General features: G+C 43.7%; 1 protein-coding gene across 2 annotated transcripts in view; it reads right to left on the reverse strand.

The window, feature by feature from the left end:
- PIK3R5 (phosphoinositide-3-kinase regulatory subunit 5) overlaps nucleotides 1–7,085 on the reverse strand; it is a 70,786-nt gene extending 63,701 nt beyond the window's left edge. For both annotated transcript variants that reach the window (XM_048490479.1, XM_048490478.1), the window contains exon 1: nucleotides 6,957–7,085. The gene's annotated coding sequence lies outside the window, so the exon portion shown is untranslated. The remainder of the gene's footprint in view (nucleotides 1–6,956) is intronic.
- Between the last annotated feature and the right edge of the window lie 9,632 nt (nucleotides 7,086–16,717).

Here is a 16,717-nt window from a genome sequence, read left to right on the forward strand (position 1 = left end):
CACGACTGCAGATGGCTAAACACAATTGGATTGGGGCGGGGAGGAAGAGGAAATGCCACCTGGAAGAATGAAAACTTGTTTGTGCAAATGGTTCCAGATCCAGGATACAGTCTGAGTAGATACAATGTTGATCATTTTGATGACCTGTCGCAGGGAGAAGTTTTATCAAAGGAAATCAGTCTATACCAACCGAAAAGAATATGTCCCTTTGGAGGATGTCCTTTTACAGAAATTAAACACATTGAATCTTGAAAAATAACCAGGGGTACATTTAAAATCCTAAAAAAACTGGAACCGTTGCATGGGTTAATGGATCCCAAACTTTCTGCAGCTACTAAATTTTCCCAACCCACTTCAACCAAATCAACGTCATTCTGCTTTCCCCCTCTCTCCAATACCAAACATAGGAATCTCATGTTCATTAAAAACGAAGCCATTTATATCCTTTCTTTCACATTCAGTTCTTCTGAATGCATAAAATCACTGAGCAACAGGCCATGTTTCGTGGCAATTTGGCACTCTGTGCAGAGGCAGCCCCAAATTTGCTATCAGTTTGTTTTCCAGAGCTTCCCTTCCCACCTTACCTTACATTTCCTCCTCCCTCCTGACCTTACAACTAGGATGGCTGACCTTCAGGTGGGACCAGGAAATCTCCGGGAAGTGAGACTGATCTGCAGACTACAGAGGTCAGTTCCCTTAGAGAAAAAGGGAGCTGTGGAGAGTGAGCTCTCTGGCATTATATTCTACTATGCTCCCGCCTCTCTCCACGCTCCACCCTCCCAGAGCTCCTCCCCTAAATCTCTGGGAATTTCCCATCCCAGAGCTGGCAACCTAAATGACAATCCATCTGTGAGAGAACTGCAACCCATTTTTTTTTTTAGTTTCAAACCACAATTGGAGAAATACTGTATTAGACTGATAGGGATGCAAGGAGTTTTGAACTATCCCAGTAGAGGGGTGGTGTAGTGGTTCAGAGTGGCACTGGCAGACTCTAATCTAGACAACCAATTTTGTCTAATGTGGAGAACCAGATTTCTTTTCCCACTCCTCTGCATGACGCCTGATGGGCGACCTCTGCCAAGTCACAGTTCTCCCAGAGTCACAAATCTCTCAGCATCACTTACCTCACAAGGTGACTGTTGTGAGCGGGGGAAGAGAAGGCAATCATAAGCCACTTACAGATTCCTTAAAGGCTGAGAAAAGTGCGGTGTAAAAGCCAACTCCTCTTCTTCTTCTACCCCATACCATTACCGAAAACCACTTTTCAAACCCCCTTGGTTTCAAAAGTGACAAAGAAGGTTGGTTGAAGAAAAACAAAACAAGTCCAAAGTCCTGTTGGACTCATAGAGCTAGTTTTACAGTGCTTTGGATCCTGGCCCATTTCTCTACAGCAAGGTCTAGGGAAAGGTTAAGAAGAGGCCAAACAGTAGGCCAGAATTTAAAGAGCTACCTCCTTTAGGAGAGCTCAGTCTCTTCACAAGCATGAGCTGGAAAAGATTTGCAGTGGGCTTTGCAGAAAAACACAAACACACCCTCCAAGCACCCATGAACCAGTGTCAAAGCTCCCTGGTGGAAGCAAGAATGGATGACAAATTGCTGACCTATTGAAGACTTCCTGCTGCTTCAGCCTTCAGAGACTGCATTTTTACAGCAACATATAAAAACTAATGTGTACATTCAACAAAATGCAGATTTCAAACCCCTTACATCATATAAAAAGATAAGCTGAAGAGGGTGAGATTGGCCTAGGCGCCCTGCTTAGCTTACATGTATTTGACATTAAACACAAAATACATAGGGCTGAACTCTCTTGACCAATCAGGGACCTTGAATCTCATAAAGGAGAATACCAGTTGAAGCTTAAACCTCATAAAACTCAGGAAAGTAGGGGATGGGGTATTTGTGCTTAGCAGTAGTGGACTGTTCCAATGAGAAGAGACAATGCTCCTCAGACAGGTCGGGATTTACTGGAGCATGGATAGGGAGGAGGGAGGCAAGACAGTTGTGCTCCAAGGGTGAAAACCAGTTCAGCTGCAGACATAAACAAACAATCCTGTGACATCTTAGAGACCATCATTTTTCCCCAACGTAAGCTTCTGTGGTACCCAGCTTGCTGGTGGTAAAGTGTAGCAGATGACTGAGGAAGGCAATGGCAAACCAAACCATAAACAGTCTGCCTAGTAAACGGTGTGATGTGACATCACCCCATGGGTTAGTAATGACCTGGTGCTTGCACAGTGGACTGACTGCCTTTACTGAAGCTTTTGTGGACTACAGTCCACTTCTTCAGTTAAAATGCAGAACAGTTTCTTATTAGACAGATCTAGACTACATGAAAAGAAAATGGGGATAAAAGCAGCAGGGTAAAAAAAAACCCCACGAAAGGCAGAATGTTGGGTAAATATTTGCTTGTAAGATACTAATCTAATCCAAAAAAGTACAGACAATTCACCAGTTTTGCTAAGCTACTTAACACCTGGAGTTGGTGGGAGTCTTAGACCCAAGACATTTAACACCTAGGGATGAACAAGAAGCAGTCTTAATAAGATTCTCTCACTGCAGTGCTCTTGTAGTTGAACAGTCTGGGTGATCCTCCAAACATAACAGCTGTGTAACTGGTCCCTCACCTTTAAACACCATGTTTTGGGGGAAAGCTAGATAGGAAAGTTAGTCCGGCTCTCCAGGCTCACCCTCAGGGCCTCTGCTTGTCCCTGAACTACAGCACACAGAGTTCACACTCCAAACGCAAGGGAGGCAATAAGCTATGCTTGTCCTATTCCTTGGAGGGAAAAGGCCCAGACAAGAAACAGCTTTTGAAAAAAAATATTGCACTATGATGTTGTCAGCAGCAATGGGGGAGGGGAAGGGGGCAGATTCAGAGTGTTTTAAAGTGTCTGTCTAGTTACAACATGAGGTAATCAGCACCACTCTTAAATTCTGCCTGCAAAAGAAAGTTGAGCTATACAAAAAACACTTCTGCTTTTATTTTATTGACCAAAGAACAAGGAGAAGGAAATTATGCAAATCCAATTGCAGCCAGAAATGAACAGGAGTCATGAAGTTTCCTCCACAAACACCTCGCAAGGAGCAGAGGGATAGGCCTCAGTAATATGCCCATGACATACTGTGGTTGAAGAGACTTTGAGTTCATTATAGGACCAATCTGTGTTATGGCAGGGAGCACCTACAAGGACTCTGCAAAGTGGCTGTAACTGGTAAAAGCCAGGGAAGGTAGATACCACACAACTCATCAGGACAGAGATATCCATGGCTGAGTCAGGAAAAAGGAGACTTGCATCAAGGATTTGGGAACAGTCAGAAGAGAATAGAGGGTGACAGAAGGAATATTCAGCGTTTTATTATTTTCTCGCTTTCAAACTACCCTTCATGCACCTGCTTTTCTGGTTGACATGTAAATACCTTAAATAAAACACTGACACTAGTTTAAGCTGGATTTCCTATGAGAGCAGAACATACATTTTTATGTATGTCAAATGATATATATTTAAAACTGACATTCATCCTGAGCTGGAAGACATCAGGCAGGAAAAGGAGTTTTCTAAGGCTTGCTCCTGAGATCATTAAACCTGGGATGTTGTTCCTCATGCAAAGCCTATCCTCTCCCACCAAACCACAGCCCTTCCTCAGAGCAGGATAACAATCTAAATAACACTCGTACAATCAATACCCCTCATAAGTTTATCCAGCTCAGCTCTAAAATGAATGAGGCTTTTGTTCCCGTGACTGTTCCAGGAAGGATATTTGTTAATTTGATTCTTCCAAGAGTTAAGCCTTCATCTGACCTCAAACTACTTTCCTTTAGAGATAGTTGATTATATATATTTATACTCTTAGGCCCATTCTTCATCTTACTGGGAAATGCCTATTTTTTTCCAAAGTTATACATTATTAAATTCCTGTTTGCACTAACCATGATCTGAAAAGGAAGATACACAGAATCCACTCATTCATGAAGTTCAGCTGTACTCTAGACATTCCCTACTTGCTAACCAGGGCACAGACAGTAAGAAAATAACATGTTTATCAAGCTTCCAAGAGGGCATTAAAACAATTGGGAGGCAAAAATGCAGAATTAATGCTTGAAAGAAGCAGTTGGCAGCTGGGGTCTTCCCTGCCATACTGACAGTCTAGAAACTGTCTCATTATGAAAATTGTGTTGCAGAGACAGGGCACTCCAAGTTCTCATTTCTCAATGAAACCTCCCCTTTTAGCCATAACAGAAACTTAAGGCACCTTCTTTAGTACCAACTTTACTGACACGCTATGCAGCAATTGAAATTAAGGCAGAAAGGGAGAAAATAGGTCACAGCTTGAATATGAACCCCACTGGTGCAGGCAATTTTGCCTTCATACTCCTAGAGTCTGTGGCAAAACTCTGCTCTTCTAGATGAAATCGGGGATTATGAAACTCACATTTTCTTTCCAAAACACCCAAACCCAAAGCTTTCTCTCCTGTTGTGTGAACTTTTGTACTGTACCATTTGAACCAATTACTCGCATTTGTATCACTTTTAATTAATATACCCAAAGATGCGTAAAAAACACGCCATGGATATCACTTCTATTTTAGATTAATGAGCAGCAAAAACCAAGTAAACCAACATAAGCACATCCATATGAAGTGAGTCTGACAGATAGGAACCTGACCCCTTGAAAACAAACGTTTGAGTTCTCTGCACATTTGCATGAGTAACATCCCACAGAGTTCACTACAAACAAGACTCAAGCAACATTTTAAAGGGGGGGGGGATAACATTATTCCAGCATAATATTTTGTAGACTAGATCTGATGGATGGGCTTTGGTCCATGAAAGCTCAATGGCAGAATAAAATTTTGTCACGAGGCTCCTGTTTATTTCTGCTGCACCAGGTTAACACAGAAGTGCATAGGACCGAAGCCAAAGTCAGATTTTAGCACAGTTTAAGCAAGCTTTTCTGTCACCACACAGATAAGCAGGACAGAGGCATACTTTTTTTCAAGGAAAAGAACTCCTGGAATGAAAAGACCCCATTACACCAAAAGCATATGCAGTTTGAAACCAGTCAAAATACATTTAGTTACACTTCAAAGGGGAGAACTCTTGAGCCATGGGAGGGGAGCAAGTAGGAATTAATTATCACTTATGAAGATAAATGTCCGCAGGGAACACTCAGAGACAATGACTGTTGATCTGTGCCAAATGGTTGTAAGCAGGATAAAAGAAAGGCCCACAGAGTATTCCCCTATCCTCTTAAGTGATCGCAAATGAAGCCAGCACTAGAAAAAAAAAAAGATTGGTTAAAGTGATAAAAATCAAGCATATTTTTCTATCTTTACCTTAAATAGGAAGAGGACATTAGCAAGGTGAAGCGCCATGTGAACCATTATCATAAGCAGATTGTCACAAAGTGGAAAACCCTGTCGCATCTAGAAGTTCTCCACGAAAATGTATTTTTTTTTGCTATCATGTTGCAACTAATTTATGGTAACCCACAAGGTTTGCAAGGCAACATTCAGAGGTGATTTGCTGCTGCCTGCCTCTGTGTAGTAAATTTCAACTTCCCTCCAAGTACTAACCAGGAATGACCCTGCTTAGCTTCCGAGACCTGATGAGATCATCAGTAGCCTGGACTATCTATGTCAGGGCATTCACATATTCTCCCAGTTTTCAAGGAGGTTTGGTAACATTAAATGCCGCCAAACTAGTTTTGTTTTTGCACCATCCTTTTAAAGCTTACACCACATGTTACTTTCTACCTCTGCCACAGGGCTCCTGCTACAACAAAAGTCCAGATTCAATTTCCAGCATTGCTTCAAAAGGGTTCTAGATGGCAAGAGATGAGAAAGGCCTTTCCCTGCCCAATACCCACTCTGACCCTGCCAGTAAAAGTAAAAAAGAGTCAGCTAGATGAACCAATGGACTGACATATCATAAAGCAGCTTTCTATGTTCAACCAAGTCACTCATCTCCTTGGAAGAAAACAGTGGAGCCCTAAAACGGCTAGATAGGTGGGATTGGAAAAGGGGGGGGGGCTGCCTGACACATGCAATGTGATGGGGAACTATCCAAAGAAACCCAAAAACACAACCAGTGGAGCTGCCTGTCAATGTCCTAAGCTGAAAATCCACAGCCAACTCTTATATTTTAGTATCTGCTGCTATATTTACTTGCTTCTTCAAAATACACCACAAGCTGATTTTGCAACTCATAAAAACACTGGAAGATAGTAAACACCCTGCAGAGTCTGCAGCTCTACCCAAAGCAGCAGCCCAGCACTGAACATGGCGCACGAGGCACAACATTTTGCGTCCATGGGATCTTAGCTTGCCTTGCACTTATTTATTTTAAGGACACCTTTGTAGTCTTTATGGCCCCAAGGGAAACTTAAAAGTCTGCGGGCAATACCAGCTTGAAATCAGAAACTACAGAAACAATTGGGTAAGATTGGCGGTTGCCACGGGCGGGGCTCCTCCTCTTGCTAACCAGCAAAACCGAACGAAAAGACGCAAATGGTCCATCCCGCAGAATTTATGCAAAGCAAGGGGACGCATGGATAGATGACCACTGTGCAACATGTATCCAAGGCGCAGAATCCCACAGAATTCCCAGGCATAGAAACTTTGCTCTTCAGAGCGCAGACTTCCGTGCATCCCTGAATCTTACTTATCATTGGCCCCCTCTTGGCTCGCAATAGCCGCCTGCCATGTGGGTCCCGAGGAAGTCAGCCGTCAGATCTGGAAGCTTTTAGAAGCGGAGATGCCTGCTCAAACGACCCCCGGATTTTAATGGATACCTTCTTATCAGAGCAGAGGCTCGAGAAATCGCACGACTTGCCAAGGGGTTGACCCCAGTCAGCGTTCCCCCGTTCGCCCCTGAACCCGCGGAGACTCCAGATGCCGAAGCTGTAGCAGCCCACCCCCGTGGAGGGGTCCCTGAGGCCCTTCCGCCACCTACCTGCCCGGCACCTTCTCCCTGAGTCCCGCACTCCCGGCCCATCCTCGGCAGCACAGAACCAGTTCAGCAGCTCGCCCGCAACTCCGCTCCGAAACCCTCGAGCTCCGATTGGCAACAGGCGCAGCCGGCAGATTCCATCGTCCGGCCGGAGAGAGGCTGCAGACCGGTTCCTGGCGGGGAGGGGAGGAGGGCGGGACAGGAGGAAGGCGGGGCTAGAAGCAACAACTCCAGACCACGCCCACAGACCACCTTGGGGGGGGGGGGTCGACTGCTTCTGTACCTCCCAAAGTTTTAGAAGAGGAAAGGAACGAAAGCAGGAGGAGGAGGAGGAGGAGGAGAATTGGATTTATATTCCCCCCCTTTCTCTCTTGCAAGGAGACTCAAAGGGGCTTACAAACTCCTTTCCCTTCCCCCCTGCGAGGTGGGTGGGGCTGAGAGAGCTCCGAAAAGCTGTGACTCGCCCAAGGTCACCCAGCTGGCGTGTGTGGGAGTGCACAGGCGAATCTGAATTCCCCAGATAAGCCTCCACAGCTCAGGCGGCAGAGCAGGGAATCAAACCCCCTGCAGATTGGAGTACACCTGCTCTTAACCACTACGCCACTGCTACTTTCACTGTTGGTGACAGAAAGACACCTGTCCTGCCACCTACCCCCTTGCTTCCAGTGTTCGTGTCTGCTTCAGAAGTCCAGGAGATGCAATGCTGTAATCGCTTCTTCTCAAGAAACCTTGCCAATTTAAATGACAAATAAAATAAAGCCAGTATTTCAGTTAAGTTGATTGATAACTGGGTCGTTCCCATCTTAGACTGTCAAAATATAGGATCCCCTGCACAGTGCTGAATCCCGTGGCACCTGGATTTTAATTATACATTTCGCTGTTATAGCAAAAATAAACTTCTTTCTTTCTTTCTTTCTTTCTTTCTTTCTTTCTTTCTTTCTTTCTTTCTTTCTTTCTTTCTTTCTTTCTTTCTTTTTCTTTCTTTCTTTCTTTCTTTCTTTCTTTCTTTCTTTCAGGTGGCACTAGATCCCAGTTTATTAAAACAAGTGAAGATTCTTTCTTGGAGAATAGTCCTTCTTTCAGGATCATTCTGATAACAGATTCCTAAGAGTAAGCAAGAGAGTTCATAGTACTTCCTCCAGCAAACCTCCTGGAGGCTCATATACTGTTGTGTAGGTGCCACTTTCCCATGGGGCATTGCCACATAGCTTTTACTCCATGCATTAATATCTCTAGACTTTTCTTTCCTGGGTAACCACAGACAGGACTTGCTCAGTGGTGGCACCTCGCCTTCGGAACACCTTCTTCCTAAGGCTTGCCTGGCATATATTCTTACTTCCTTGTAGGCACCAGGCCAAAATGGTTCTTTTTTTTTTACCCCAGATAGAGTTTTAAGGGGTGAGGGGTTCCATCTTTTAAAGCTGTTTTATTGCCCTCTTTTGACGTGAGAACTGTTTTATTGAGGTCATTTTAACTGGCTGGGTGAGGTTTTATAATTTTACTGTTCTGCCTTTCAGCCAGCTTGAGCAGGTCTGTGGAGAGGCAGCCTATGCATTTTCGGAATCAGTTAAACAGACATATGCAATATGCTGCTTTCCCCGAAAGGGTTTAAGGTTGCAATCTATGTAGATGCCTTCCCCCCCCACCCCCCAGCATTTGATTATGTCTTCAATCTTTTGCTTGTATCAACAGAGGAACTGCACCTTCTCCTTGAAATTTTGGCACTGGGGCTAACCACACATTCCTGCTGCACTTTTTAACTGCTGGGAAATCTGCAGTTATATGAGTCATGAAGTAATTCTATGCATGCACAGTGTTCTAGCTGCAGTTTTGCATGCTCTGCTCACCATAACTCACAAGGCCCCTCAAGGGAATTGCTTCTTGGTCGGTTGCCAGCACAAGGGGATTACAGAACATGGCATCAGCTCTAAGGGCTCATGCTGAGAGGAAGGAAATGTAGAAGAAGGAGGAAGGTGGTTTTCCGGGCCATGTGCACTGGCAGGGAGCCTGCAGCAATTGTCAGTGACAAGAGTTGTAAACAAAATGGTACGCATCCTTTGGCTGTGCTATAGCATCATATTGCCTGGATTGTATCTAAGTTTTCCTGGAGAAATAATAGCTCAGCCGCCAGAACAAGATCTGGGCAAACGTTGTTCAAACAGGACAGAATAATTCTGGCTATCATTCTTCAATCTACTCCTCCCCAGTACCTTCCCCCGTCTCTTCAGGTTTATTCAAATTATTGTTTTAGACTTAGATCAAAATAGATTTTCTCCGCAGTAGAAAAATCATTCTAGCTTTGAGTTTTGCTCATCTGAGCACCACCAATCCTTCCCAGGAATGGAGGACACTAGTTTTAAAATCATTTATTTATTTATTTATTTATTTATTTATTTATTTATTTATTTATTGATTGATTGATTGATTGATTGATTGATTGATTGATTGATTGTTGTTGTATTTATAAACCGCCCTCCCCCGGAGGGCTCATGAATTGTCAAACCAAGCAGCCTCAATTCAGCTACAGATAGTCATACGGAAGTCCTGTTGAAGGAATCGCTTTGAAAGGATTCAGTCATAACTGACTTTAGCTGGGTCCTCATCTGGACCGCCCAGGCTAGCCTGATCTCATCAAATCTTTGAAGCTAAACGGGGTTGGCCCTGATCAGTACCACAGCTGTGACACAGAGGTGGGCAATGGCAAACCACCTCAATATCTCTTGCCTTGAAAACCCCATAGAATCAGTTGTGACTTGATGACAAAAAAAATAACCCCTTAAACTGGGCAACAACCTACATAGGTTTGTCATGCTTTAAGAGTCATGGTTTTCAAGTTTTTATTTGTGCTGGAGCAGAGTAGAAACTGGTTTGCTTGAAATGACATCATAAGTTCTCTGTAACTTTAAAAACAACCAGATGTCTTTGCGGGATGTTGCTGGCCTATTGTTCATTCAGTATCTGAAACTAGAGTTACACAATAGTAACCCTGCACAAGTCAGTTGTTTCTCAGGAATCGAGTCATGTAACTGTTGATCTCTTCCACTTATGTTCACTCTGCTTTGTACGACAGCATAGCTCAAACCCTGGAAAGCACATTTCTGTAGAAATGTGTTTGCATAAAACATCTCACTTTTCTAAGCAAATTAGTTCCGGGAAATATGCAAAGGAGATGTATGCAAAGAAGGTATAAGAACTTCTCAGGAAGTGCTATTGAAACACCTGGAAAGAAGTGTTGGAGATTATCTTAATATCTAGAAGGGCAAATATTAAGTTCTCCATATAACTCTACCACTTTTAAGAATTGTACCGCTAGGTTTGAAAGTGCCCCACATACTAATCTCCCTGACAAGGAAAGGATACATTAAGCTGTGGCTCAAATTTCACCAAATTTTGCCAAATTCAGGTGAAAATTAAGCCACAAATTCAGAAGCCCTAAACTATCCCTCGTTGTTATATATTGGTTAAAAGCAGTGGAACCAGGTTTGATTCTCCATTCCTCCACATGAAACCTGCTCGGTGACCTTAGACTGCTCACAGTTCTCTTAGAACTCTCTCAGCCCCACCAACCTCATAGGTGTCTGCAGTGGGGAGGGTAAGCCACTTTGTAAGCCACTTTGAGACTCCTTATGGTTGAGAAAAGTAGAAGATGAAAACAACTCTTCTTTTTTAATACCTTCTTTATAATATGAGGGTGCCAGCATACCCCAAAGCAGGACAGATGCCAGACCCCAGGGATTCTGGCAGGGCCTATGGCCATTGACCACACGCTTCTCCTGCTACCCACCTCCCCTGCTGGCATCTGCTTTCTTGCAAGCATTCTGCCATTCATACTTCCAGTGATACACACTGTCAGCATCATCAAGTAACATGTATATAGGTGGTGCAAGCTACCTGTGATTGCAGGTCATCATTGGGCTTGTGAGGTGGTGGAGAAAGGAGGCACAGACATGCGGGTCAATGAATGGGGAGGCCTTTGTGCCTGGGGCCCCCAAATTTGGAACTGGCCCTGAATGAAGATAACAATTTTGCTTGAACTTGAACTATGTAACCTTCAGAGATTGTTCCCAAATCTGCTTATGATGTTCAACCTTCCACATAACTGGGGTTGGCTGCCTTCTTCTTTGCAACTGCGTTACTCTCCAACTGAGTCCAAACCTGAGCATTGTCCAGCAGCAATGCAAGTTCTCCAAAAGCTCTTATAGGCCATTCTATTACTGATGGTATTACGGATGCCATTCGTTCTTCCATTCTTAACAAGGTCTGGATCACACACACTGTAACTAAAAGGCGGAAGCTGATTTCATAACTAGGTATTCTGTGTGTTGCCATTAGAGTTAGCTTGACCTTTCTATACTGGTATTTTCTATTTACTGTTTACATAAGACAATGTCAGCTGTGGAAATAAACCAGAGTCCGCTTGAGACAAATTTAATAGAATAATCACATGGCATGGGATTTTGACCTGTTCACCACCCAAAAGGAATGCAAATTTGTATGTGCTGGAACTTTAATGAGACAGATTCCCCAAATGCCCTATAGGGCACATTTACTTTACAAGTGACAGAAACATATATTTACTCACTTGTTTTTTGTGAATTTGTGAACATGGTTATTGCAATTAGGAATAACACACTGGAGTGGCATAACTGAGATATGACTGGACAAAGAGGACAGCATTAACAGTTATTTCCAGCTAGGTCCTCAGTGAACCTAATCTAGACTGAGTTGTGTTAAGTGTTGCATAAGGTATCAAAATACCATTCCCCTTTCCAGGTTCTCTCTTTGACAGAGGATCTATTTGAGTGCCTCTATCTCAGAATGTATTAGGGATGTAGTTGGTATACTATCTGCTCCACTACCCACCTCTCTCTCTGTTTGATCACTGCTGTGCCCAGAGATATAAGGTGCTTTAAAGTGCATCAGGGAATTCCTGGAATCCTGACAGCCATTTATTTCCCCAGGAAAGAGAGCCATAAAATGCACCAAGGAGGTCAGTGAGTGGGCATGTATTTCTGCAGATAGATAACCATTTGGCCCACCTTCTAGGGATGGCAAGATGGATGTCTGCAGGAAAACATTAACTGGGTTGTGAGATGTGAGGGATGTGAGCCGTAGGTTAATTGGCAAATTCGGGTTCATCTTCCCACATGTGAGTAAACTCTCTAAATTGGAGGACACTTTCTGCCAGTTGAAGGCAGGAGGAGTTAAAAGGTGGAAACATCTGTAGGTCTTTGTCCAAATGCTAGAAGTCATATTCCTCTGCAGGGAGTAGGTGGAAAGAGAGAGAGGGGGGTAATTCTTCTGACCAGGAGCAAATAGCACCTGAGGCAAGCTCTCAAACTGCACACACACACACACCGCCCAATACAACTTTCATTGGCTAAAAGAGTGCTCTTTTACCCTTTCTTGAGGTAACTTAAGGGATCTCAAGTTTGGTTTTTTAAATTTTTGCTTGGCAGAAACTTAAAAGGGTTTTTCCCCCTCAGTTGCTTTGTTTTTTGTTTTGTTTTGTTCTGGTTTTTTTGTTTTTGCCTTGCCTTGCCTTGCCTTGCCTATTCTCCTTCTCCTCCCTAACTGGTATTCCCATAAGGGGCGCCAACTGACATTTTAAAAACTGTTGTTTTAGAGTTAATAAGGTTTTAATTATATGATGTATTTTAAACTGATTGTATCGACTTGGTGTTAGCCACCCTGAATCTGATTATAGTCAGGAAAGCACAGGATAAAAATCTAATAAAATAAATTTACATTTTTAAACAATACATGAAATGACATGGAAATTGTCAGAAAGAATATATGTAATGTTGCTCATGCCATATTAACTAGCAAATGATCTTCCTTTGAAAACTGTAGCAATGGCAAACCACCTCTGAACATCTTTTGCCCTGAAGACCCCACTGGCATTGATATAAGTCAGCTGTGACTTGATGGCAAAAAGAAATGCCGCCAATATGTGATACCTTCCTGGATCACTACTACATTAGCCTTTGAAAATGGGAGAAATGCAATAATCAAACTCAATTTCCTATCCTCTCCAATGAAGAACTGTTGTATGACATATGACAAAAAAAGTCCAGCTTCTCTGAAAGTGTTTTTATGGATATTAGGAGGAGGAGGAGGAGGAGGAGGAGGAGAAGGAGAAGGAGGAGAAGGAGAAGAAGGAGAAGGAGGAGAAGAAGGAGAAGGAGAAGAGGAGGAGAAGGAGAAGGAGAAGAAGGAGAAGAAGGAGAAGGAGAAGGAGAAGGAGAAGGAGAAGAGGAGGAGGAGGAGGAGAAGAAGGAGAGAAGAAGGAGAAGGAGAAGGAGAAGGAGAAGGAGAAGAAGGAGAAGAAGGAGAAGGAGAAGGAGAAGGAGAAGAAGAAGAGGAGGAGGAGGAGGAGGAGGAGGAGGAGGAGGAGGAGGAGAAGAAGAAGAAGAAGAAGAAGAAGAAGAAGAAGAAGAAGAAGAAGAAGAAGAAGAAGAAGAAGAAGAAGAAGAAGAAGAAGAAGAAGAAGAAGAAGAAGAAGAAGAAGAAGAAGAAGAAGGCATTCGTATGTATTTTTAGGATAGAAAATATGTACAAGTGTTCTTTGGCACATAACTGCAGGCTAACACCATGGACTCCCTGTTCTATTAATAAATTCTAGTATTCATTATATCAGATTGCTTGGCTGCTTTTAATTATGAGAGGTCTGAAGTGGTTTAGTTCCAAGGGACAACAGGATGAAAAATAAACTTTGGAATATTCTTTCACACAGAAAGATTTGGATCAAGGTCTTTTTATATCCCCCCACAAGATCACCTTTCATTTACTTTATTAATTAAATGTAGAATTTATTAACAGATACTCAGTTTTGTCATCACTATCACTGTAGTTCAGAACAGTCACTTCCCCCCTAACCGTACACTGAAAGTAAAGGAAGATTTGTTTGGTTTTGTATCAGTGCCCATATAATAGGATATAAATTTTCTCCAGAAATTTTCTTTCTTCTTTGTTGCACTGTTCATTCCACACACCTGTCCACATAGTATCACCCTCTAACAAACACTCCACCAGAAATAGCCATCCTATATATGTGCATATGCACTGTCAAATTGCAACCAACTTATGGTGACCCCAGCAAGAGGCTTTCAAGGCAAGTGAGAAGCAGAGGTGGTCTGTCATTACCTTCTTCTGCAGGCTTCTCTAGTAGTTTCCTATCCAAATACTGACCCTGATTAGCTTCTACCATCAGATAAAATCAGGCTATACCATACCATTCCACATCTGGTAGCCGTTTTACCTATTAAATTTCTTAACTTCAGCAAATGCCTCACACAGTGTATTTCCCTTTTTTCCAATACCAGATGACCAAGCCATGGGGTTCAGAAGAGAACATATACTGATCATTGAGCTACAGAAATTCAGCCTAGAACACAAAATATTATGCATCAAATTATTCTTCCCTTCCCATTTAATTGTTTTCTAATTTAACAATAATTATATCTGTGATACCCCCCCCCCCCCTCACACACACATACCTTCTGTACTTCTTCAGGCATGGAAACCACTCATTCAGCTTTTTCCCACCTTTTTCCCTTCAGGGACTGAGGTACTTCAGAATAATGGTAGTGTAAGGTAGAAAACACTTTCCCTCAGTCCTGTAATACACCCAAGAAGGTGGAGGATGCTTGCTGACTTTTATTTTGCTTTCCAGGCTCTCTCCTCACTAAGGCACACTAAAATAAATATACCGAGTGAGGCAGAAATGAACTTAAACAGAAACACAGATTTATTTAACAGACAGAGGAGATGGGAAATGGAGGATTAACAACTTCGAAATGGATGTACGAAGCAAATAAGGCAGGAGGCAAGAGAAATATATACACTAATTACACAAGAGCTTCCGCAGAGGTTCAGAGTTTTTGATTTCTTCAGACCAGCATTTAAGGGTCGCTCCCCACTCACCATTAGCCGCGGGGTTTTCTCTTGTTCAGACGCGGGGAGCCAGGACGTTCCCCACATCCCCAGCGTCCACTGCGCTACGCGCAGAAATTCGCCGCCTTCCTCCTCCCTGGCCAAATCTGCTCTTCAAAAAAAACAGCAACATTTTTCCCTAAACCGCTTTGGCTGGGTGGTGGGTGGTGGGGAACCCGAAGATGACGCTAGCTGTTGATTCGCTGGGGCGCAGAGCTTCCGCCAACAGGGAAAGAATCCTCCATTTTGTTTGGGAGGGCTGCCACCGTCAGCGCGAATGAAGCCATTACGAAGACGCTGGAGACGCGGTGCACAACGACGCGACGCATATTGTTCCTTTGTTCGCTGGGTTTATTGCTGCAAATTCACAGCGAATTTAGTTTGCGAATTCACACAGCGAGGTGCTGCAGACCAGACCAGACAAGTAGTCGGTGGCGGCGGCAAGAACTGATTTTCACTTTATTTTTATGCTGACGTCAGCATGTGCAGATGTCTCAAACAAATGCTTCCAAAGCTTCCAGCGCGTTTCTGATGACGCAGACATCCGGAAAGCCAATCAAACGACCTCGCCCCAGCTAATGAAAATGGAGGCCCGCCCCTCCATGACGCGACACCTGTGCCAGCCAATGAAAACGCTTCATCAGTTCTATTCCCACTTAAACTCCCGTTTTACGTTCACAAGAATTCTTTAATGGCAAATGAGTGGGGAGCAAATAGTCTCCGTGGTCATAAGCCGCGGAGGCTTTTCCGCGCGGGGACGCTGCGGAGTTGCACACGAAGAGGTAAGTGGGGAGCGATCCTAAGATTATTCAGTTATAAAGAAGAGTTGGATTTATAACCCCCCCCCCTTTCTCTCCTATAGGAGACTCAAAGAGGCTTACAAACTCCTTTCCCTTCCCCCCTCACAACAACCATCCCGTGAGGTAGGTCCAAGCTAACCTTAAAGGAAGCTGCTGTTTTCTTATTAGTGTGAATGTGCTGCTTGTAAATATCCATAGAAGGTTAACAGTGGCAAACGTCTTATCTTTTAAATGATAACAAAGTCTTTCACCTTGCTAAATGAGCATGCAGGTTTCCCCCACCCACTCAGCCCACTTGATACCTACAATGCAATGCATTCCTTAAAAATAATTCACAAGCAGCACATGACTCTTGGTATTAGTGCTACCAATGCCTTTGAAAAAGAAAATGTTACAGTAAGTCTAAGCGCTCCCCACCCCACCCCACCCACTCTCAGAAAATGCAGCTAAGAAAAGGATTGTGACGAGACGGCAGGCGCGCTTGGGAGAGACGGAGAGGTGCGCGTGGGAGAGACGGCGGCCTTCTCCATTTTTCCAAAACTTGGGAGGGCGCAGCGCTCCAGAGCCGTGAGTCATAGTAGCCGGGAGTTTTTCAAACTGAGGAGCGGCAAGCGAGTCCCGGTTTCATCGAGGTTCCTCAAGCCTCGCAACGCCTCAACCCCTCCATAACGCCTAACGCCTCAACTCTTCAACTCAAGCCATTAGGGTTTTAGCTTCCCGTCCCCAGGAAGGATGGCTGCGCTGAAACCGCTACGCTGGCTGCTTTCCCTCGGCGTAGTGTGGATGTTTTGTGTTTTGTGTTTTGTGCTGTGTTTTGTGCTTTAAACATGCTACGCGGAGCAAGGAGTTTTATAGTCGGCAAGTCTCTAATACAAATTGACTGAAATGAAATGGCTATTAATGAAGATTTCATATGTCTTCACAATATACCGCAGAGGCAGCTAGACCCCGGGAACCCTGATTACAATTCCTGGTAGGAGGTTGGAGAGAAGGGCGGATAGAAGGAGGAAGAGAGGGTCAATGGTTTTA

Source organism: Sphaerodactylus townsendi, linkage group LG03 (genome assembly GCF_021028975.2).
Source record: "Sphaerodactylus townsendi isolate TG3544 linkage group LG03, MPM_Stown_v2.3, whole genome shotgun sequence".
Classification (NCBI taxonomy): Eukaryota; Metazoa; Chordata; class Lepidosauria; order Squamata; family Sphaerodactylidae; genus Sphaerodactylus; species Sphaerodactylus townsendi.